This window comes from Prionailurus viverrinus, chromosome B4 (assembly GCF_022837055.1).
Source record: "Prionailurus viverrinus isolate Anna chromosome B4, UM_Priviv_1.0, whole genome shotgun sequence".
Lineage (NCBI taxonomy): Eukaryota > Metazoa > Chordata > Mammalia > Carnivora > Felidae > Prionailurus > Prionailurus viverrinus.
The window spans coordinates 87,643,196-87,666,041 of NC_062567.1; the positions used below are offsets into that span (position 1 = coordinate 87,643,196).

At 40.0% G+C, this 22,846-nt stretch overlaps 1 protein-coding gene and 1 long non-coding RNA gene across 4 annotated transcripts in view; one reads left to right on the plus strand and one right to left on the minus strand.

Moving 5' to 3' along the window:
• LEMD3 (LEM domain containing 3) overlaps positions 1-9,023 on the plus strand; it is a 78,180-nt gene extending 69,157 nt beyond the window's left edge. The window contains exon 14 of one of the 2 annotated variants that reach the window (XR_007153918.1): positions 7,857-9,023. The gene's annotated coding sequence lies outside the window, so the exon portion shown is untranslated. The remainder of the gene's footprint in view (positions 1-7,856) is intronic. The other variant, XR_007153917.1, reaches the window with a different exon arrangement.
• Positions 19-22,806, minus strand: LOC125170149 (uncharacterized). 2 transcript variants are annotated; one of them, XR_007153919.1, is made up of 5 exons: positions 22,298-22,806; positions 18,739-20,284; positions 13,787-14,051; positions 3,776-3,920; positions 19-395 (listed from the first exon to the last, which is right to left on the minus strand). It is a non-coding gene; the product is annotated as an uncharacterized LOC125170149 (long non-coding RNA). The 2 variants fall into 2 exon arrangements; XR_007153920.1 differs by lacking the exon at positions 3,776-3,920.
• Between the last annotated feature and the right edge of the window lie 40 nt (positions 22,807-22,846).

Sequence of the window (22,846 nt, forward strand, 5' to 3'; positions counted from 1 at the left end):
CTATCACTAACGGAATCACTGCTGTCTTTTGGCTCAATGGAATCTTTTTCTTTTGGTACAGCTTTAACAAGGAACCTATTGAGTGACACTTGCTTTTGCCTCCTTTTGAGGATTTCATGGAAATGTGATACTACATTGTCGTTAAACGTTCATTGCTCTCATTACTACAGCCTTATTCAGGTGGTGCTTTTCTACAGAATTGCACTGTTTCCCACATTTTACACATCTCCCTGATCTCATTTGAGGTGAGAGTTTCCTCCGCCTTTTTCTCCTCTGCAGACAAGACCTCCTCCATAATATCTTGCTGTTGCTCGAGATGCAGATCCATCAGTTCATTGGTGGTCACCGTGGCCTGAGACCAAGCATCTGAGCATCGGAGACTATCACCCACAATCCTGCAGTGAGAGAGACAGAGAGAAAGAAGAACCACTGGCTCAGTAGTGATCATGTGATATTCGGAGTAATGGACTACTCGTATTGCAAGACCTTGCTCCCTTATCAAGTTAAAATTTATTAGAAATGTTTGCTCGTCTTGCAGAACACTTGCAGAACAAGTTAGTCACAATCCGAGGTTTTACTATATATATTACACTTACAGCTAGCATGACCCTGTGTTGTAGGACTTACAGTGCTAAAACTTACAGTTGGTCACCTTATTAACAGCCCATCTCAATTCAGATACTACATTTTCACTGAAGACACTTGATCTATATTTAGATTTTGTAACCTTTACAGTTGGAAAAAGTAGATTCACATACGCAGGTTCTTCCAAACTTCCGTAAAACGTTTTCCTATAACTGAATCAGGTATCCCTTTTTAAGTTTACGTTAATTCAGATGAAAACTTCAGTTCTTCAGCTCTAGTAGCCGTATTTTAAATCCTCAGTAGCCATGTGTAGCCAGTGTCGACCATGGTTACAGTGCAGGTCTAGACCGGCCTGTTCCTTTCTAGCTAAATCCCACTTTGACTGCCAGTAGGCTCCAGCTAAATTGCACTGCTGTCTTTCCTGGGCACAGTAACTGTCGCTTGATTCCACTTTTACTGGTACTGTTATATCGTTCGTTTTGCTTGAGACATCCTCATTTCCGGTTTCCATAGACCCAAACCTTGCCCATCCTGTAAAATGTGATACAAATGTCTCCTCCAGGAAGCGTTTCTGATTATTTCTAGCTAGAAGTTATTCCTTCTAGGTACATTTCTGAAATACTTGATTTGCACTCCTCTTACTGTTTTCGGCAGTTGCTTGTGGTGTAGTTTCTTGTAGTCTGCTCTATTTTGGCTTCTCAGTCCTCATCATTCCTCTGAAACTGCTCCTCCAGAGCACCAAAAAACTTCCTTTTGCCAAATTCAAGAGTTGTTTCTATAGCTTCATCTTTCTTGAACTCTTAGCATCGTGGGACGTTGCTGGTCATTGCCTCCTTTTTTACTTATGAAATAATTTACACCTGTAAGAATCTATTGAAAGTTTATACTTTATTTATATTTTGAAGCATAGCATCATTTTAAGATCTAGAATATTAACTTGGAAGCACATCTCTGCCTTTGCCTGATGCTTCTCTTTCCTTTCTGACACCCAGATAACCATTATTCTGAATTGTGTGTTAATAATTCTTTATTTTTCATTATAATTTTGCCACATATGTATGAATCTCTAAATACTATGTTGTTTGTTACTGCTTTTGACCTCTCTGAATAGAATCAGATGCATACTTACTTCACTGACTTTTTGTTCAACATCGTCATTGAGATTCATCTGTACAGATGCACGTAGCTCTCATTAATTGTTGTGGCTGTGTAGTATTCTGTTGTGAAATATGCCACAATTTATTCAAGTATCTCTGAGATTGTTTTCAGTTTTTTACTATTATAATTAAGGTAGCTGTGAACATTCATGCTTGAACATATTTCCTGCTGCAGACATTCAAGTTTCTCTAGGTCAGTAATGCTCAAAAGGTGTATTTCTCAAGTTAGCAGCATTGAATGGGAACTTGTTATTCCAAGCAAATTATTGGGCCCCACCTAGATTTGTTGAATCGGAAACTTTGGAGTTGGGGCCTAGTAATCTGTGTTTTCACAAATCCTTCAGGTGATCCTGATGGCACATTCAAGGTTGACAATCCTGGGTATAAAGGAGCCCTTTGTGAGGTTAATTTGCATTTCCTGATTAAGATTTTTCGCTTACATATTCTTGAAATAACTTTCTTTCTTTTTTACTGTGACATTTGAGAAATTCTGATGAGGAAATGGTTTATGCCTGGTCCCCCCATTTGCTCATTTGTTTTGTTTCTTAAGTTCCCCATATGAATGAAATCATATGGGATTTGTCTTTCTCTAACTTATTTCACTTAGCATTATGCTTAGAATAATACTCTCTAGCTCCATCCATGTCATGGCAAGTGGAAAGATTTCATATTTTAAATGTTTGGTAGAATTCACCATTGATGTCATTAGGCCTGGCCCTCATAGGTAGTTTTTTGATTACTAAGTCAATGTTTTCACTTAATATAGGTCTATTAAAAATTTCTCTTTCTTCTTAGGTTAGTTTTAGTGGCTTATGTCCTAGGAATTTTTACATTTCTATTCAATTTCTTGGTGTATATAGAGTTGTTCATAGCATTCCCTTATAATCTTTATTTCTGTAATGTTAGTAGTAATGCCCCCTCTTTACTGATTTTAATCATTTGAGTCTTTTCTCCTTTTTTCTTGGTCAGTCTAGCTACAAGTTTGACGTGTTGATATTTTCAAAGAATCAACTTTTGGTTTTGTTGATGTTGTCTATTATTTTTCTATTCTCCATGTCTTTCCACCTAGTCTTTTATTTCTTTCCTTCTGCTTGCTTTGGGTTTATTTTGCTCTTCTTTTTCCAGTGTAGTTTTGGTTATTGATTTGAAATCTTTTCTTTCTTTTTTTTTTAGCATGGGCATTTACAGCTGTCAATTTTAAGTACTGTGTTAGCTGCATCTCATAAGTTTTGGTATATTGGGTGTGCATTTTGATTCATCTCAAAGTATTCTAATTTCCTTTTGGTTTCTTTTCGGACCCATTGGTTATTTAGAAGCTTATTTCACTTACACATATTTGTGAATTCCTCGTATTTCTTTCGGTTACTGATTCTAATCTCATTCCATGTGATTGGGTAACATATTCTGTTTGATTTCAGTCCCTTTAAACTTTTTAAAGCTTATTTTATGACCTAGCATTTGGTCTATCCTGAGGAATGTTCTGTGTGAACTTGCGAAGAATGTATATCCTGCTGTTAAAAACTAGGTGACCAGACATCAACAGATATTCTTTGGGCCATAACTGCCTCCCATACTTGATCAAATCTTTGATTTTCTGCTTTTGTTTTGCTATGGGCCTCGAAGAATTTCCCTTACACTATTGCCAGATCAGTAATTGACTTAAAGGGATGTTTTTCATGTTTAATCCAGTATAAAAGATGTTTTTTTTTTAATGTTTATTTATTTAATTTAATTTAATTTAATTTAATTTATTTATTTAATGTTTATTTATTTTTGAGAGAGACCCGCAGAGTGCGAGCAGGGGAGGGGCAGAGAGAGACAGGGAGACACAGAATCCCAGCCAGGCTCCAGGCTCCGAGCAGTCAGCATAGAGCCCATCGTGGGGTTGGAACTCAAGAACTGCGAGATCATGACCTAGCCAAAGTTAGACACTTAACCAACTGAGCCACCCAGGTGCCTCTAAAAGATATTTTATAATGAGAGGTTTATTCAGTCTGTCTTGTTCCATTCTATTGCTGGAAATAAGTTCTTACCTTATCCCTTCCTTATTGCCCCTGTCCTTGAAAATCACTTGTGTTCTTTAAAGAAAAGTAATCTCACTCTTGTGATTGGTGCCTTGGTTCAATAGAGATATTCTTTTTTCGATGGTGATTTAATAGATAGGTAAACTGATATCACCTGTGAATAAATTCAACAAGAAATATATAAGACCTATGTGAGGAAAACTTTCCTAAAAGAGATCAAGGAAAACAAATAAATGGAGATATGTATCATTCTTCCTTGATAGAAATGCTGAAAATAGCAAATACACTATCTAATTCTAACTAAATTAGTAAAGAGGTTTAATGAATTCCAATAAAGATTCCAATAGATTTAAATTAATTTCTAGGGCTTTTAAATGAATTTCTATGATATCAGCTAAAAGGATAAACAAAAAAGAGTAAGTTTTTAAAGTTAAAATATGATTGAAAAGCAGAGACTGGCCCTATCAGATATGAAAGCAAATTAAATCTGTGTTAACACTGTAACACAAATATAGGAGTAGACAATTAATACCTTGAAACAGATAATTATCGAGTATAACTGGTACCAGAAGGTCACTTACATTAAATCCACTTAAATCAAGGATCAAATTTTTATAAGAACTAGTTTTACTAAAACTAACTTGAAATATTTTGCTAAAAATATAAAAATAAACTTATTTTCTATAGAATGAAGTTAACTTCTAAATATTTTAACTTTTAGAAATAACTTTTGGCATTTTTCTTGACAAAATTATTTGAAACATGAAATGCTAATCTTCATTTCATGTTTGATTTCTCCTCCTTAATTGAATCGTTTTTCAAAAATATCCTAGACTTCATTTTTGTAAGGGTTTCTTTCTAATCAGACCATCCCTTTATACACTTCTTGTGTCGTTACCCTTTTGGCCTTGGCTTCTGCCCTTTGATTGCAAGCTACACTGACACATTCTTAGCTCTGCTCATGATTTGAACAGTTCTCCATCATCTTTATCAACTTCATGAGATCTGACATATTTTGTGAGATTTGCTAGCTCACTTTGTAATGAATTTTCATTGCACTTGCATTGTATTTTTGAATGACAGTCTGGAAGACACTGGCAAACACAGGCATTAACATAGATGATACTGTAAAGCAGAGAAAGATATGAAAAGAGGCCCTTACTTTTAAGAAAGAGTATTTTATGTTATGACTCAACATCAATAACAGATTGCATGGTCAATGAATACTTGAGTTATGAGGACACTTTGGTATATAAGAATTCAGTGTATGATAATGTTTTCACTCATATGTGGAACTTGAGAAACTTAACAGAAGACCATGGGGGGAAGGGAAGGGGGAAAAAAATAGTTACAAACGGAGAGGGAAGGGGGTTAACCATAAGAGACTCTTAACTACAGAGAACAAACTGAGGGTCGATGGAGGAGTGAGAGAGGGGAAATGGGTGATGGGCATTGAGGGGGGCACTTGTTGGGACGAGCACTGGGTGTTGTATGTAAGTGATGAACCATGGGAATTCCGACAACCAAGAGCACACTTTACACACTGTTAGCCAATTTGACAATAAATTATATATTTTTTTAAAAAGCATTGTATGATAAAGGTGACTATTTTTTTTTCATTAAAAAGTTTTTTTAAGGTGACTTTAAAAATCAGGAAAAGTAGATCCTTCAATAAAATGAAGAGACTAAGAACCTTAATGTAACTAATGCCAGGGCCTTTGAGTCCTGCAAGTTTCATATGCCCCAATAACACAAAAAGTATTGTGTTATCTTCTTCACGTATAGTATCCTCTCCTTGCCATGGCAAAGTCCAGAACAAAAGGGCAGGAGGATAGTTTCCTGATGCTTATTTTGTTCAGGGCTTCCTTTTTTATTTATTTTTATTTTATTTTTTAACATTTATTTATTTTTGAGACAGAGACAGAGCATGAACGGGGGAGGGTCAGAGAGAGGGAGACACAGAATCTGAAACAGGCTCCAGGCTATGAGCCGTCAGCCCAGAGCCCGACGCAGGGCTCGAACTCACGGACCGCGAGATCGTGACCTGAGTTAAAGTCGGACGCTTAACCGACTGAGCCACCCAGGCGCCCCAGGGCTTTCTTTTTTATTTGACAGTCATAGTTGGGCTTCTCTACTTCACTACCAGCATCTATTTTACAGAAGCCTAGCAACATATCAGCAGAGAAGGAAATCTTATCAGAGGAACCTAAGTAGCCGAGCCCTTCCGTAACAAACCTTCTCAAGTGTTATGCCACAGGTTACGGATGTGCTAACATGCCCTTCGAGTGGTGGAGCTCAAGGCCTCCTTAACTCTGGCAGCTGTTATGTAGCCTCTCCCATTTAACTGTGCACTGTACAATGCTTTTCCTTTTCTTTCTATGCCATGAAGTAAAAAAAAAAAAAAAAAAAATTCTGGGGAGCACTGTTATAAGCAATTAGCTGTAAACAATGGGAACATGAATAGTATCATTATGCAAACAGAGTCATCTGGTTTAGGGAAGAAAATAGATTGTAGCAGAAAATGGATTGAGGGGGCAGATTAGACTTTTTCCTGAATCTGAATTCACCCTCGTTCTATTTTCACATTAGATCATATCATCAATTTACATTAGTAAGAGCCTTGTGCAGTTTTTACTTGTTTCTGGTCCTTTACACATACCTAGATAATTTCCAGGAGGAATGAAGAGTTGAGCAATAGTCATAAAAGAAAATTTAGAGGAAAACATTTGATGTAGGGTTTAGCACAGAAACAAAGAAAGAAATCGGAAAGAAAAATGCTACATATGGTTATATTGAAACAAAAATGATCAGTACATCTAAAAATTCTAAGAAATTTAAAAACAAGCAAATGGGAAGACACAGCAGCATATATGATTTGCAGTAACAATTCTTTTTTTTAAGTGTTTTTTTAAAATATGAAATGTATTGTCAAATTGGTTTCCATACCACACCCAGTGCTCATCCCAACAGGTGCCCTCCTCAATACCCATCACCCACCCTCCCCTCCCTCCCACCCCCCATCAGCCCTCAGTTTATTCTCAGTTTTTAAAAAAATTTTTTTTTTCAACGTTTATTTATTTTGGGGACAGAGAGAGACAGAGCATGAATGGGGGAGGGGCAGAGAGAGGGAGACACAGAATCGGAAACAGGCTCCAGGCTCTGAGCCATCAGCCCAGAGCCTGACGCGGGGCTCGAACTCACGGACGGCGAGATCGTGACCTGGCTGAAGTCGGACGCTTAACCGACTACGCCACCCAGGCGCCCCTATTCTCAGTTTTTAAGAGTCTCTTATACTTTGGCTCTCTCCCTCTCTAACCTCTTTTTTTTTTTTTTCTTCCCCTCCCCCATAGACTTCTGTTAAGTTTCTCAGGATCCACATAAGAGTGAAAACATGGTATCTGTCTTTCTCTGTATGGCTTATTTCACTTAGCATCACACTCTCCAGTTCCATCCACGTTGCTACAAAGGGCCATATTTCATTCTTTCTCATTGCCACGTAGTACTCCATTGTGTCTATAAACCACAATTTCTTTATCCATTCATCAGTTGATGGACATTTAGGCTCTTTCCATAATTTGGCTATTGTTGAAAGTGCTGCTATAAACATTGGGGTACAAGTGCCCCTGTGCATCAGTACTCCTGTATCCCTTGGGTAAATTCCTAGCAGTGCTATTGCAGGTCATAGGGTAGGTCTATTTTTAATTTTTTGAGGAACCTCCACACTGTTTTCCAGAGTGGCTGCACCAGTTTGCATTCCCACCAACAGTGCAATAGCATTCTACAAATAAAAATCATTCTAACATAAAAGACTAACATCCTGATAGAAAAATAGCCAAATGACATTTGGAGATGATCCACAAATGAGGAGCTGTAAATGAGCAACTAATGTGAAACATCCAGCCACAGAAATAAATACGAATTAATGAACAATTGAGAAAGTTTTTTATTACATAAGAAATTTGACAGATATTATTTAAGTTTAGGGGAAATAGGCCCCTTATATAAATGCTGGTAGTTATGTAAAGTGATGAGGATTTTTATAGGTCAATTTGGCAATACATTAAAAAATGTCTTAATCTTCATACCTTAGACCTTATGCTTTAATTTAGGAGTTTGGTCTGAAGAAATGATCAGAAATGACATGAAGATACATGAAATGATATTCATCACAGCCTTATACTGTGAAAAATGAGAAGCAATTGAATTCTACAAAAATGAGAACAATGGATTATGGATTATAATATGGAATCCTGGGTAATCACTAAAATAATGTCTTTGGAGAATACATACGGTATGGAAAATATTGTCTGTAGGCTGCTTAAATTGATGTACGTTATTTCAAATATACTATATTTCATCTAAGATACTATTATTTGGAAGAGGCATCATTTTCTCTGGCACTGAGAAAGAAAATAAAAATAACACCCAAGATATGAAATCTGATAGAAGACCCTGGCATAAAGGTAGGCGGAGTCAGAATAAATGAGAAGTAGACTTGTCTCTGGAAAGGGACAGCAAAGAAACCGGTTAGTCCCCATTCAGAGCATGGTTCTAATTCCTACCACCACCATGATCCAAAAAACTTCAAGCAGAGAGAAAATGTCATGTTCACAATTGGTAGTTCCCCCAGGTAAGCAAACATCGGTCCTCTGGCCGAAACTGGACTTCCATGCAGATAGCAATCTTTTCTTTTGTAACTTTGTCAGTAATTTTTTTTTTAGACACCTTTGCTTCTAAAATGAGTTTCTATATCAGAATTGTTAGAAATGAAAAACTGTGTCTAGCGTGAAAGGCATATACTAAATATATGCAATTGGAGGGAGATACTCCAAAATTTAGCAGTGAAGCCCAATGTGTTCGATTACATACGTATTTTACAAAACTTCTCCATGAACATTTATTGCATATATTTAAAATGTTTACCTTAATTAGGATTCCCATAATTGCTTATAGTCTATTTTCTTAATTTGATCTCCCCTATTAGCATATTTTGAATCGTTACCAACCTTTGGCAACAAAGCTCAGGCATTTTAGACTTTCTGTAATTTCAGCACTTTGGAAAAGAGCTGTGTTTATTTTGGCTGCAGACCTGTGGGTTATTACTGTCAGCAGGTGTGTGAAAAGTCTTCCAAAACACTGGATCCCTGCATTGAGGGATCAAAAAGAAAAGAAAAAAGGAGGGGTGCTCAAGAGCACAGGCTCTGGAGTGAGACCCATGCTCCAATTTCAGCTTTGACCCTTCAGTTGTATGACCCTAAGCAAGTTATTTAAGTGGTCGTAAGACTCAGTTTCCTCATTGTTACAACAATGATAATTGTGTAATGGAGAGAATGAAACGAAACAATGTCAAAGGCCCATCATGTAATATCCCTGTTGGGATTCTAAATCAAGGTCTATGAGAGCAACTACTTGAAAATGTGATTTATTTTTAATGTCCCTTTGCTCTTCTTCAACGTAGTCACTCAAACAGTGATCATGCGTAAGAGAGACCTTTCAAAATTTATCATCTCTTCAGTGCTTCCCTTTTTAAATTACATATTCTCTATTCCAGCAAATAGAAAAAGGTCGGGGGTGCGGGAGGGGGATACTCATGATGAGCATAGCCTTGATGCAGAAAACAGAAAGGGAAAATTTCTAGGCCGATTTCACTGAACAAAGATGCAAAAACCCCCAAACCAAAATGGCCAGCAAACCAAATTCTGCAACACACAAGTAAGTATACACCATGACCAAGTTGGATCTATCCAGGAGGAATGCGGGGCTGGTCTGACATTAGAAAAATCCATATAATTTGTCACATTAACAGAATACATGAAATAAATATGATCGTCTCATATAGATGCAGTAAACCATCTAATAAAATTCTACATCCATATATCTTTTTGTAAAAAAGTAACTTTTAACAAACCAGAAGGGAACTTCCTAAATCTGATAAAAATTATGTACCAAAACCCTAAAATAAACATTAATTGTAAGTTCTCTAGTGTGTCCCTATTGGGTGCAGTTTGGAAACCTGTTTTGACTTCTTCCTTCATTTTTTTTTTAATGTTTATTTATTTTTGAGAGACAGAGACAGAGACAGAGTGCAGGTGGAGGAGGGGCAGAGAGAGAGAGGGAGACAGAATCCGAAGCAGGCTCCAGGCTCCGAGCTGTCATCACAGAGCCCGACGCGGGGCTCGAACTCACAAGCTGTGAGGTCATGACCTGAGCTGAAGTTGGACGCTTAACCGACTGAGCCACCCAGGTACCCCTCTTCCTTCATTTCTAAATGACTCTTTTTTTTTTATTTATTAAAAATATATATGTTTTAAAATGCTTATTTTTGCGTGAGGGAGAGAGCAGGAAAGGGACAGGGAGAGGGAGACAGAGGATCCAAAGCAGGTTCCATGCTGACAGCAGAGAGCCCAATGTGGGGCTGAAACTCACGAACCTCGAGACCATGACCCGAGCCAAAGTCGGTCACTTAACTGAACCACTCAGTGGTTCCTTCCATTTCTGAAACAAGCTTTTGTTGTTCTTCACTATTAACTGTTTTTGTTCTTTTGAAACTAATGTATTCTCCCATTTTATTTTACTTTGAAATGGTATACCTTTTTAGTCTTCTCATCTCTCTGAAATGCATTTTATTGTTATTTTTTTCTAACTATTTTGTCCCCAAATTCTTCCTTTTTATACTCAAGTGTTTCTGCTTCAAAAAGGTAGAAAGTCTAAGTGTGAATTTATTTTTCTCAATATGAATAACATTGAGGTTCAGATCTCAGCTATGATATAGTGTTCAAGAATTATCACTGGAACTAGGGTAGTGTCGGTCATTAGAGTGGTGTCAGCGCCTGACTGGGATGTTGTGTTTCACCAATGGAAGCCAGTAAATCTTGAAAATGATTGTCCACAATCAGTCCTGTGTTATTAGAATGTTCCTTACTGTGACTCCAGACATAAAGGCTGGTCTAATCTTTTAACTCTAGAAGTCTTAGAAATTAATTTTATGCAATACACGTCCGGTAATAATGAGGCTCTGTTGTATGGTGTACCTCCCTGGAAGGTACCAGGAGCAACAGAGAAGAGTGAAAAGCAGACAGTGAGCAGGAGACATTGTTTCTGTGGGCAGTATTGTGGGCTGAATCGTCTTCTCACATTGGAAGAGCTAGCCACGAGTGTTGTGTGTCCACCCCTTCTGTTATTCGTCATTGTAAATTTTACATGGTTTCACATTTAAATAAAACCTCAGTTTCAAAAAGTATTGTATGTCATATCTCAATAAAACTCAGTCTAGGGGCGCCTGGCTGGCTCAGTAGGTTAAGCCTCTGACTTCAGCCTCTGACTTCAGGCCATGATCTCACGGTCCGTGGGTTTGAGCCCTGCGTCGGGCCCTGTGATGACAGCTCAGAGCCTGGAGCCTGCTTGGGATTCTGTGTCTCCCTCTCTCTCTGCCCCTCCCCCACTCATGCTCTGTCTCTCTCACTCTCAAAAATGAATACATGTTAAAAAAATTTTTTTTATTTTTTATTTTTATTATTATTATTATTTTTTAACATGTATTTACTTTTGAGACAGAGAGAGAGCATGAACAGGGGAGGGTCAGAGAAAGAGGGAGACACAGAATCTGAAACAGGCTCCAGGCTCTGAGCTGTCAGCACAGAGCCAGATGCGGGGCTCGAACTCATGGACTGCGAGATCATGACCTGAGCCCAAGTCGGCCGCTTAACCGACTGAGCCACCCAGGCGCCCCCCCCCCCAAAAATTTATTTTTTATTTTTATTTTTTTTTTAATTTTTATTCTTTAATGTTTATTTATTTTTGACAGAGAGAGAGAGAGCATGAGCAGGGGAAGGGCAGAGAGAGAGAAAGGTAGACATGGAATCCAAAGCAGGCTTCAAGCTCTGAGCTGTCAGCACAGAGCCCGACGCGGGGCTCGAACTCCCAGACCGCGAGATCATGACCTGAGCCGAAGTCGGACGCTTAACCGACTGAGCCACCCAGGTGCCCCCCAAATTTTTTTTAAATAAAAAGTAACAAAAAAAAACCTCAGTCTAATTATATACAAAATTACCATTTTCATTTTCCACTATGCTTTAATAACATGGAAAAATCAAAATTGCTTTTCCTGGTTTTCCTCAAGGGCAGCTGAATGTACTTCAAATACTATTTAGTTATAAGACAACCTTATCATATTTGGAGATCGGTAGAATAAATATTGCCTCATGTAGCTGAAATGTTTAGAGAAGTATGCTATTTTCATTATGTTCAGAAAAAATATGTACTTATAATTTGGTATATCATATTCTAGTAATAGAGAGATGGGTACAGAAAATTCCTACTTACCTGGAGTAATTTTTAAAGATATGTCTTGATGAATTTAGTTATCTTAGTTACCTAAGAGTTATATTCTGATTTAAAAATAACCACTTTTCAAAGAATACAATAAAATATTCACAGCACTACAACTCTGGGGAGCTTAATTTAATCATTGATGGCTCAGGAAGCAGCTCAGAATCTTTCAGTGCCTCCTTTTTTTTTTCTTAATACAAGGGTCTCAGACTTTATTTTTTTTAGCGTTTATTTTTGAGAAACAGAGACAGAGCACGAGCAGGGGAGGGGCAGAGAGAGAGGGAGACACAGAATCTGAAGCAGGCTCCAGTCTCTGGGCTGTCAGCACAGAGCCCGCCGTGGGGCTCGAACTCACAAACCATGAGATGGTGCCGTGAGCTGAAGTCAGACGCTTAACCCACTGAGCCACCCAGGCGCCCCACAGTGTCTCATTTCATAATGAACCTCAGTACGGGGTAAAATGAAAATTCTTTGAATTTCCTGATTATTTGGATTATGAATGGGCATATATGTTTTGTAAAGGTCATGAAAGCTGTGTTGTATGTGCCCTCATGTATTTTCCTATAATCCTGTCTACCTCTGTTATGGGCATTATAGAAAGGAGAGGTTGAAACTTACCCTCCTCGGTTGGAAGGTAGAAATGAAAATTACTCCGGTTAAACCAGAATTTCTCAAAGAACATGTGGACCACCTGTCTTAGAATCATCTAGGGTACTATTAAAAATGCAGATTCCTGTATTCTTCACCAAACCTGCTGAATCACTGTATCTGGGAAAGATCCCAGGATAGTGACAGGCTCTCCAGGTAATTCTCACAAAAGTTTGAGAATCATTGCCAGATGGCTTCTGGACCTGAGTGAGCAACCTAGGGTAGGCAGCACCAAAACAATTCTTCCCATGAATGCTGATACAGGAAACAAATGACGAAGATTGAAGTGGGTGTGCCACTTCCCACGGAGTATGGGAACAGGAAATAATATGTTCTACCGTCAGACCGAAGGAATTTGAGAGGCAAAGTTGGAAATAGTTCAGAGCTATTTCATTCATATTTATAACATAGGCTCACTGCAGGTGTAGATTTCTTGTTGTACTTTTCTTTATTGATGTGAAGTAACATGAAATTAGCTGAGCATCATTTGATTCATTTGGAACATGTTTTTATTGTTTTAATGCTTTGCTTTTACTTCGAACACTATAGTAAATGTCTTTTGGGGTTTCTTTTCACTAAGTATCTTGAGTTTTCAGAGCTTTAGATGCCAAAGAATTACTTATTTTTGTTAATCAAGCCAATTTTACTTGTAGTTCTAGTTACAATTATCTGTTACCACTGGGACCAGAATATAATGGTATTTAGAAAGAACTTCTTTTTCCCTTTTTTTTTCCTTTTATGCCACTGTGGAAAGCTAAGTTGATGATAGTTCTGTTTGATAGTTTCCATTGGTTTTTCCCATGAGAGTTAGACATGCATAAACCTCCCTTAACCACCTCTCTCCTTCCCCCTTCAACAATCCCCTATCCACCTAACCCCATCTGAAGGGTCAGTCAACAGTATTTATTTATGAAGCACTTATTACACTATGGGAAGTCGCAAAAGAAGACTTTCCTTTTCAATATTCTATTACTGTTGAGAATTCAGTAGTAGAATTCAAATCTCGCTCCACAGCTCTATTATCCCAAAGTTCGCAATACTCACTTCTGCTCCGAGGCAGCCTTCGCTAAGCCACAGGTCGATCATCAAGGCTGACCTTAGTATTTCCTCCACCTGTCTTCTCCAGAATGCTCCCCAGCCGTATGCACTGTGGGCCTTCTGGTTTTACCATGGGCTGTTCTTGGGTACGCGTGATCATCAGTTCCGAATCCTCGTCTGCCCCTCTGTTTACAAAAGGAGTGGGTTGAAACCAGGCTGCTTTCTCCTTGTCGTTTCGACCTTTCAGCCTCCATGGGTGAGACACTAGCACCTGGTGAAGGAGATTTCAGACAGCATCATTATGTAGGAGAGATACAGGTTAAAGCTCTGCAGCACTATTTTGGGTTTTCACTTGCATCTCCCAGGGGATAAGATCTCAAGGGTTGGGACCTTTTAGACAGAGAAAGTCACCCTCCCGAATGCTCCTGCCTGCCTTGCTTTCAGTTCTGTATTACCACCTCAAAAAGCCTTCCTTCTCTGAATCTTTCAACTCCCCCTATTCCTCCACTGAAAGGGACGTCCTTGTCTGAGCATATGTGTGTACATGTGTATGCATACATGTAGGTGGAGGATGATAGAGAAACTGACTGCGGGTCCTCCGATTCATGTTTCTTATTCAGTAATTCTCTCCAGGCAGCTGTGAGCTGGTGGTTTCTTTGCTGATTAACCCACACGTTAAGCAGGCGTGCACACACACGTTCATATAGATTGTACTGGATGGTATAAAACCCAAATATCGAGAATAGAATAAAGCCACAATATTAGTAAAGTTCATGCCCTGGCTGGTAAATCAATAGGTCTGTAAAGAACTATTTGACATCTTTATGGATCTCTTCAGGAGCCACGAAAGAGCTGGACTAGCTCTTGATGACTTTCTCTCCCTTTCACAGTGGTCACATTGCACACGTTTTATTTCAGAATCTGCCTCGGAAAAATATGAGGATGAAAAATATAGGCTTCCCAATTAAACGGAGTTTCAGATAAACTATAAATAATGCTCCGTGAAATACTTAGGATATACTAAAAATTATCTGGTGTTCATTTAGAATTCAGACTTATCTGGGTATCCTGCATTTTTTTCTGGCAACTCTTTTCCTACCATAACACCTTGTTTATCTCTAGTCTTACTGCTAATATCTTAGACTAGGGACTCTACCTCCAATCTGGGTATCTGCACCTGCCTGGGTGGCCTTCCCAGCGCTACTCTTCTGATTTCCCCTCATAGCCTGCTACACACTATATTTTTTAAAACTGCGGTTCTCATTATGTTTCTCTTCCACACAAGAAAGTATGATGCTTCCGTTGCTTTCCAAAGCGATTTTCACTGTGCAATTTTATACTAGATTTTGTGTGTGTCTGTTATGCATTTCCTTGGTGAACCTTTCTCTTTTAACAGAATCTCAAAGAGGTATCTTTGAGCTATGTGAAGAACTGTGGCTTATACAAAGAAACAAAAGTGGGTGAGTTTAGAAACATGCACCTTGCCTCAATGATGACTTTTCCTTTAGACATCAGTAGGTTGAAAGCCGCCTCATATCATTCAACTCCTGCCAACATCTTGCAGGATAGGCAGCCGGTCAGGCATTATTACTTTCATTTCAAAGACAAGGTCACTAAATCCCAGAGATGTGAATTGTAAAACAATTACATGGCATAGCCAGAGTTTGAATAGCAATCTGCCAACTGAAGTTGATTTCTCTGTCTACTTTTATGGACCACCAGTGTTGAAAAATATAAAATCAACTTTGATACAATATATTAAACAATATTTTAAAAAATTTTTTTAATGTTTATTTTTGAGAGAGAGAAAGAGCACAAGTGGGGGAGGAGCAGATAGAGAGGGAGACACAGAATCCAAAGGAGGCTCCAGGCTCTGAGCTGTCAGCAGCACAGAGCCCAACGTGGGGCTCGAACCCAGGAACCGAGAGATCATTACCTGAAGTTGGATGCTTAACCGACTGAGCCACCCAGGTGCCCCATAAGCTTTGTATATATTTAACCCTCAGAGAGGTTTCTCTCCCAACCCTGAAGAGATGTTCTCATTCCCTTCTGTCTGGTGGACCTTGTCATTTAGCTGTCAGTTACATATCACAACGATTGGATGTTTGGCCATTTGACCTATAGGGATGGCTTTTTAATGTGGTCACAATGGTGGAATATACCTGTGTTCCATTGCTACTATTCCTCAAATATTTAGAGATTATCAGGGTGTTTCAGAGCTCATTTATAAGTCACAAAATCATTAATATTTTATGTTTACTCACTTAAAAGCATAAAAAGGGAATAACTTAATTTGGTTATTCATCGATCCTGCTTGGTTCTAAATTTTGTCTTTTTCCACAAATGTGTTCTCAAAAAAATAAAAATAAAACTTCATTTGCCTCCCAGTCCTCCATACTTTTCCTATCTCTTTAGCCTCACCTTTTAAAAAAAAATAATTTTATTTATTTTTTTCATCATTATAAGTGCACTCTTTATCTCCAGCTCATTTTCCCCCATCCCACTCCCACCGCCCCCCACTCTGATAACCATCTGTAGTTAAGAGTCTATGATTTGTCTCCCCCCCTTGCTCATTTGATTCTTAAATTCCAGTGAAATCATATGGTATTTGTCTTTCTCTGACTTATTTTACTCAGCATTATACTCTCTAGCTCTATCCGTGTTGTTGCAAATGGCAAGATTTTATTCTTTTTTTTTTTTTTATGGCTGAAATATGCCACTTCTTTTCCTGTTTATCAATCAATGGACATTTGGGCTGCTTTTATAGCTATTGTATAATGTATAATGTATAATGTATATTATTGTATAATAAACATAAGAGTGCACGTAACCCTTTGAATTAATGTTTCTGTGCTTTTTGAGTAAATACCCAGTAGAGCAATTCCTGGGTCGTAGGGTAGCTCTATTTTTAATTTTTTGAGGACTCTCCATACTGTTTTCTACAAATGGCCGCACCAATTTACATAGTCACCAACAGTTTAAAAAGAAAATCTATGGACTTCTCATGGCTTGAATATCATTTCTATATCTGCAGCCCAGCCACCCTCTATACATATAACTTTCATATTTAATCACCCAGATGAACATTATCTTGTGTGTCTAAAAGCCATTTCACACTTAACATGTATCTTATGAAATGTCAATTCTGTAATGCTCAGGGGGGAAAAACAGAAAAAAAAGTTTAGAGACATTCTTTTCTTTCTTTCAAACCTTACATTTGGTATATTAGCAAATCTTGTGGGCCCCACATTTCAAATATATCTTCAGTTTGATCCCTTTTTGCTACGTCCACTGCTTCCCTACCCAAATCACCATTATCTCTCACCTGGTCTCCCCTTTTGTCTCTGCACGCCTTGACAGAAGAGCCAAAGTTCTCTGTTAAAATGTAAATCAGACTATGTCACTCCGGTGTGTAAAGCCTATCAGAGCTTCCCATCTCACCAGGAAGAAGCCAAAGTCCTTATAAATGGTCCATAAGACCTTACCTGATTGCCTCTGGGGCCACAACCTTTGATGCTCTCACCACAGTCCCCTTTCACCCTCTTCTCCCCATGCCAGCCTCCTGGATGGTCCTCCTACAGGGCAGGGTGCTTTGGGTGTGGACTTTTTGCTTGCTGTGCCTCCTCTCTCACACACCAGCATGACTTACTTCTTTCTTGTACGTCTTCAATGTTACTTCCCCAACACTTTTAGCAACCTTCCCTGCCTTATTTCTCTTATTTGCAGTTACCACTTTAACATACTAAATATTTTAGGGGTGCCTGGGTGGTTCAGTCGATTGAGCGTCTGTCTGACTTCGGCTCAGGTCATGATCTCTTGGTCCATGAGCTCAAGCCCTGAGTCAGGCTCTGTGCTGACAGCTCAGACCCTGGAGCCTGCTTCTGATTCTGTATGGGTCTCTCTCTCTGCCCCTCCCCCGCTCATTCTCTCGCTCCCTCCGTCTCTCAAAACTAAACCAAAAAAAAATTTTTTTTTGAACATTAAAAAAACATACTGAATACTTTGCCAGCTTATCTTATTTTCTACCCAGCTCACAGTAAGCATAAGTAAATATTTGAATAAATGAATGTGAAGATGATTTTCCTGTGTTGGAGATATTTTAAAAATTTCATCATGTATTCTGATGCAAATCTAAAAGTGGTTTTCACAAAACAGTTTGAATAATCATTCATCAGCGTGTGCAGCCTTCTAATATGATTACTTTGAGGAAGTAAAGACTGAAAAACATATTTGATAACATATTTACTATTAGCAAACGTGGATGTAAATATAAAAAGTATTGGAAGAAAACACACATTGAATGTATTATTAAATCTGAACTGACTTCCTTAAGAGGTGATTATGAATACAAATGTAGGACTCTAGGCTGTGCAGAGAAACTATGAGTCATTTCAGACACAGGAAATCATGTCAGATAAAGCTTAAAGGCAAAGAGTGACTCTGGTGATTGAAAGTTGTAGGTGATGATAAAGGTTAATAATATTAGTATTATATTGATATTTATTAAGGACATAGGTACATAGGTAGCATGGGATTGTGCTAAGTGTCATGCATGGTGGTATCTTTATTTTTTCATTCTACAGAAAGAAAAAAGAATGTCAAAGCTTAGGCAAAGTTAAGTAGCTTGCCTACTGCCCCATGGGCTTTAATGGTGGAGGCCATGCATGAATTTAGATCTATCTGATCCCGAAGCTCAAGTCCCTGACTACTGAGTGGAGCTGTATCTGATTATGAGATTAAGTTCTAATGGCAGCCCGCAGAGTGAAATTTAGGCAGAGGTTAAACTACTGCAGAAAATCCTGTAAGGAGACCATTTTGGAGAGCAACATGCCATTTCCCAGAAAGCCCAGCACAGCCGGATTTCCTCTACTACTGGATCAGATTGCAACTGCTTTGGCTGAACATATGAAGGAGGTAGTTTGCAGTTAGGGGCAAGTTGTGCGTGGTTCGAAAAATACCTGTAAACACTGGATGCACACACAGTGGGGCTAGATGCTCTCGACAGAAGAAGCACTAAGAGACTGAATGAAAGTAGAATCAAGTCTCCCATCAGAATTTTCCTGTGCAGTTTCAACTGTTCATTCTGGCCCCTTCCCCTTCGCTCTCTTTTCTTCTGTATGTGTATATGGTTGATGTAGCATATATCACTTTATGTGATACGATCTTGCTAACAGTCAAGCAGCTTTGCTGGTCTAGAGAGGATTATTTAATGGTCTACAATATTGAAAATCTTGTCAAAATAGTTATTGTTTGTTGTAGCGCAGCCACATATCCAAAGCTGGGAGAATCAGGTAGCGCATCCATCATGGGAATACATCAACTATCTCCAGAATTAACAAAAGGGATGGCTTCCACTGTGTAAAAGAAGATTTCAAGTGTCTCCGTGAGCCAGTCAGCATTGACTCTGTGTCCCTCACATTGTTGAGAATAGTTCTCCTCGACCCCACTCCCACCCCAGCACATTGAGGCAAGGGGCACGCTTCTACCGATATAGAAGTGTTCTCGGCAGAGCTGAGTCACGCCGTTCTACTTCCCAGATTAGGAAAGCAGAATCTGTGGAGTTTGGATTGAGTGTAGTCTGGAAACCCTTCTCCTGGATCGTCTATGACATCCTCCTATGAGATGATTTCCTTACTCTCCAATCATCACTATTGGTTTGAAACAACGGCACTTGATAAATGTTCACTGAACTTAATAGGGTTTCTCCCCCTAAATGAGGGGCTTTTGAATCCTATCCAGTCCTAACCTGTCCATTCTCCTGTTTCCAGTTGTTGGCACCTACCCAAGGTGTTCCTTGGGGTACGTGGCGGAGAAGGTGTCCCAAAGCTCTGTGTAGCGGCCGAGAGGATCTCACTGAAGACCTGAGAACAGTACGTCAGAGAGACCACCGCTTGAAAGCCTGTCGTGCTTACAGCCTCCTTTCGAAAGAGGCCGCCCCGACCACAACCCCCTAAGCAGGTAGCAACGCAGTCTGTTTCTTCAGCATGGGTGACCACGTTGTCTAGCATGTGAGCCGTCCATCCTAGCCACAGATGGAGTAGGAGAGGACACCTGGCTCAGAGGTAGCCAGCCTATGGGCTGCTCAGTGGCTTCGAGATAGCCTCCAAGGAGAGCTTTCCCCTAAAAGGACAATGGTGACAGAGTGTCTCCTCGGGGACATTTGATAGTAGACAGAGAACTGGCAGCAAGTGGGAACAGGATGGAAAGAGCTGCGGTTGTTTGTGCACCTTGAATTATGGCCGCATTCTGAAGGCATCTGACAAAGAGCTGACGCAGAGGTGTGCCGGGGCTGGCCCTTACAGGCCCGAGAGCTGGTGCGCGCATCTCTTCCCAGCTCTGCCGTGGGTCGGTGGGAACACTGGCACCACATAAACTGGGTTTTGTTACAGCTGAGATCTCCCGCCTCCAGATCTGGTTGTTCAACATTTATTTACCAGCACATCGCTGGGCAGGGGGAGGGATGGGAGCAGGGGAAGCAGTCACCTCTTCTTGTGGGTCCTTTGTCTGAAAAGCAAACAATGCTTAAGGTAGTATGTTGCCGCGGTTGGTATTAAGATCATAATAAAAAAGACATTAGAGAAAACGTGGTGAAATACGTGATTTAAGTCTTAGTCGTCCAGGTACAAAGCTCATAGGAATGTGGTCAGAATGTGGTAGTACTTTTCTGGTTCCTGACGCCTATCAAAGGCACAGGCCCCCACGTCCCAGGCCCACAAAGGATGACCTGACAAGCCGGTTAAGCCTCAGGTCTTATTTCCACATGTATCCTTTACCCCTGTGACTTGAGGCAACTTGAGGGCACACGTTACTTCAAACCACAAGAGCCCGATGAATATAGTTTTTGAGTGCCTTTTTTTTTTTCTTTTAAATGTAGGGAGAATAGGACAGATCAGTACAGTCAAAAGACTAGATATGACTTTGGAATGAGGCTTGATCCCCCCAGACTACTTCACCCCTTCCTAGTAGCGTAATTTATCATCTATGCCTCAGTCTCCTTAGCTGTAAAATAGGGATGAAAAACAATAAGCTCAGAGATGTTTGTAGGGATTACATAAAGTACCATGTGTAAAACACCAGCAGAGCTCCCGGCACTTGTCATGCATTCAAGTAACCTTAGCTCTTTCTCCTCTCTTCAACAGACTTCTCGAAGCCTTTACAACAGCTGCTGCTTTTCTGTCAAGTCGGCAGAATCGACACAATTACTTCACTCTCCACTCACACTAATATGAACTAGGTTGTATGACAATGCATTCTTTACGAGTTTAGGTGTTTGTATATAAGGCCAACTAAACTATTTTACATTTGGCTTAATTATTACAGTCCTTTTAAGCAACTTTTTCCTTACACTCAGCTCAGCGCTCCTGTAAGTAAGTCAGTCCACAAATTACTGTGCTCATTTCCTTTTCTTTTTAAACAACTCCTTAGACTCTGGACAAAGAACTATGTTAGGTGTTGTAAGGGAAGTAAGAGAAACAGATGCTTATGTAATACACAGTTAAAGATACAAAGAAGAGGAAAGGGAGGGAATACTCGACAGTCTTCCTGAATATCCTCTTCCCACTGCCCAGCTTCCGGGGAGCTAAACTGAATGATAATACCATGTGTCTTTTAAATCCCGCATTTACTGTCTTGCAGTTTATTTACCCCTAGCTTACTTAGGTCATCTGCCCTTAGTCCCATTATCACTGCTAGTACATGAAGGCTGAAATCCGCCCATTTGCCAGGAGTAATTCATGGGAGGTTGTGCTTGTCAGTATCAGATGATTTAAGGGGAGCCCCTTGCAAATGGACTGGCTTTTGACATGTGGGCCTTAATTCTTTGCCGGAATTAAATTTGTTTCGAAGTTTCTGATTTGCAAACAAAGCATTTTAAAACAAGCAGTGTGATGTACAAATTACCATCCTTCAGTTCATATTAGAATAATCCACTCTAAATCTGACATTTACCCCGTAAGAATTCTGCATCAATAAATCATTTCTGTAGCATCTTAAAATGCGCATAAGTAATCATGTAACATCCTGCATCTCCAGGGCCTGTCCCGTTAGTGTGAATAAAAAAAATAATAAATTATTATAGTAATCAAGACATAATTATGTTGTCTTAAAAAGCTAAGGGTCATTTGGACTTGATTACTGAAGGAGTTATCAGTGCCAAAGAAAAGTCAGGGAACTACTTACTGGCTTGGGCCTGTAATTAAACATCTGGGACTGACATTTCGGTCATCAGAAGTAGCACCTTTGGAATAAATTTCAACACTGCCTTTTAGAGGAGCTACAGCAAATACAGAACCAGTGTAAGGGCTGGAGAGAGGTTGGTGGAGGAAAGGCCGACTGGTCTCAACATCAGCATTTAGCTATTAGGAAAACTGATGTCACAGTAGCTTGCCTAAAGTCCATATATAGTATTCAAATACTAGTTTGGGAAGAGTCGCTTTGTAATTTTGTCTAAGAACCTCCACCCCCCCTCCCACCCCCACCCCGCGGAACACACACACCTGGTGTCCAGGGACCGCTCACCTGGAATGCGGGTGGGTGGTTTTAAGAATTACAACGCCTGTTTGTTGCGTGCTGGATGGCTCACCTGAATGCACAGTGCCGCTCCAGCCTCACCCTCCCACACTTAGAGAAGTATTTGCCAGATCTTTTCATCCCCTCGTTACCCAAAGCTCTCAACTGATTAGGGGCAACGCAACAGTCTCCTCAAACCCCTTAAACGTCCTCCGGCGGGTCCCTGGCTCGCTGTGCGGTCTCCTCGTGGTGGTTTCTCTCTTTTCTGCCCCTTCAGGGGTCTCAGGTGGGACCTGGGTGGGGTGCTCGGCTCCGCTCTTGGGCCTCAACCCTGGAGAGGGATGCGCCCTGGCAGACAGATTCCACCTCCCTCTCGCGCTCGGCGGCCGGCGGCCTCGCGGCGGCGGTGAAGGAGGAGGATTCGGAGGAGGAGGGAGAGGCCGGGCAGCGGGCCCCGTCCGCGGCGGGCGCGCTCCGCGGTCCTCCCTCGCTCGTCTCCCATGCTCATATTTGGACTCGGCTGCCCGTGCCCAGGAATTTCCCGTCATGCCTCCCGCC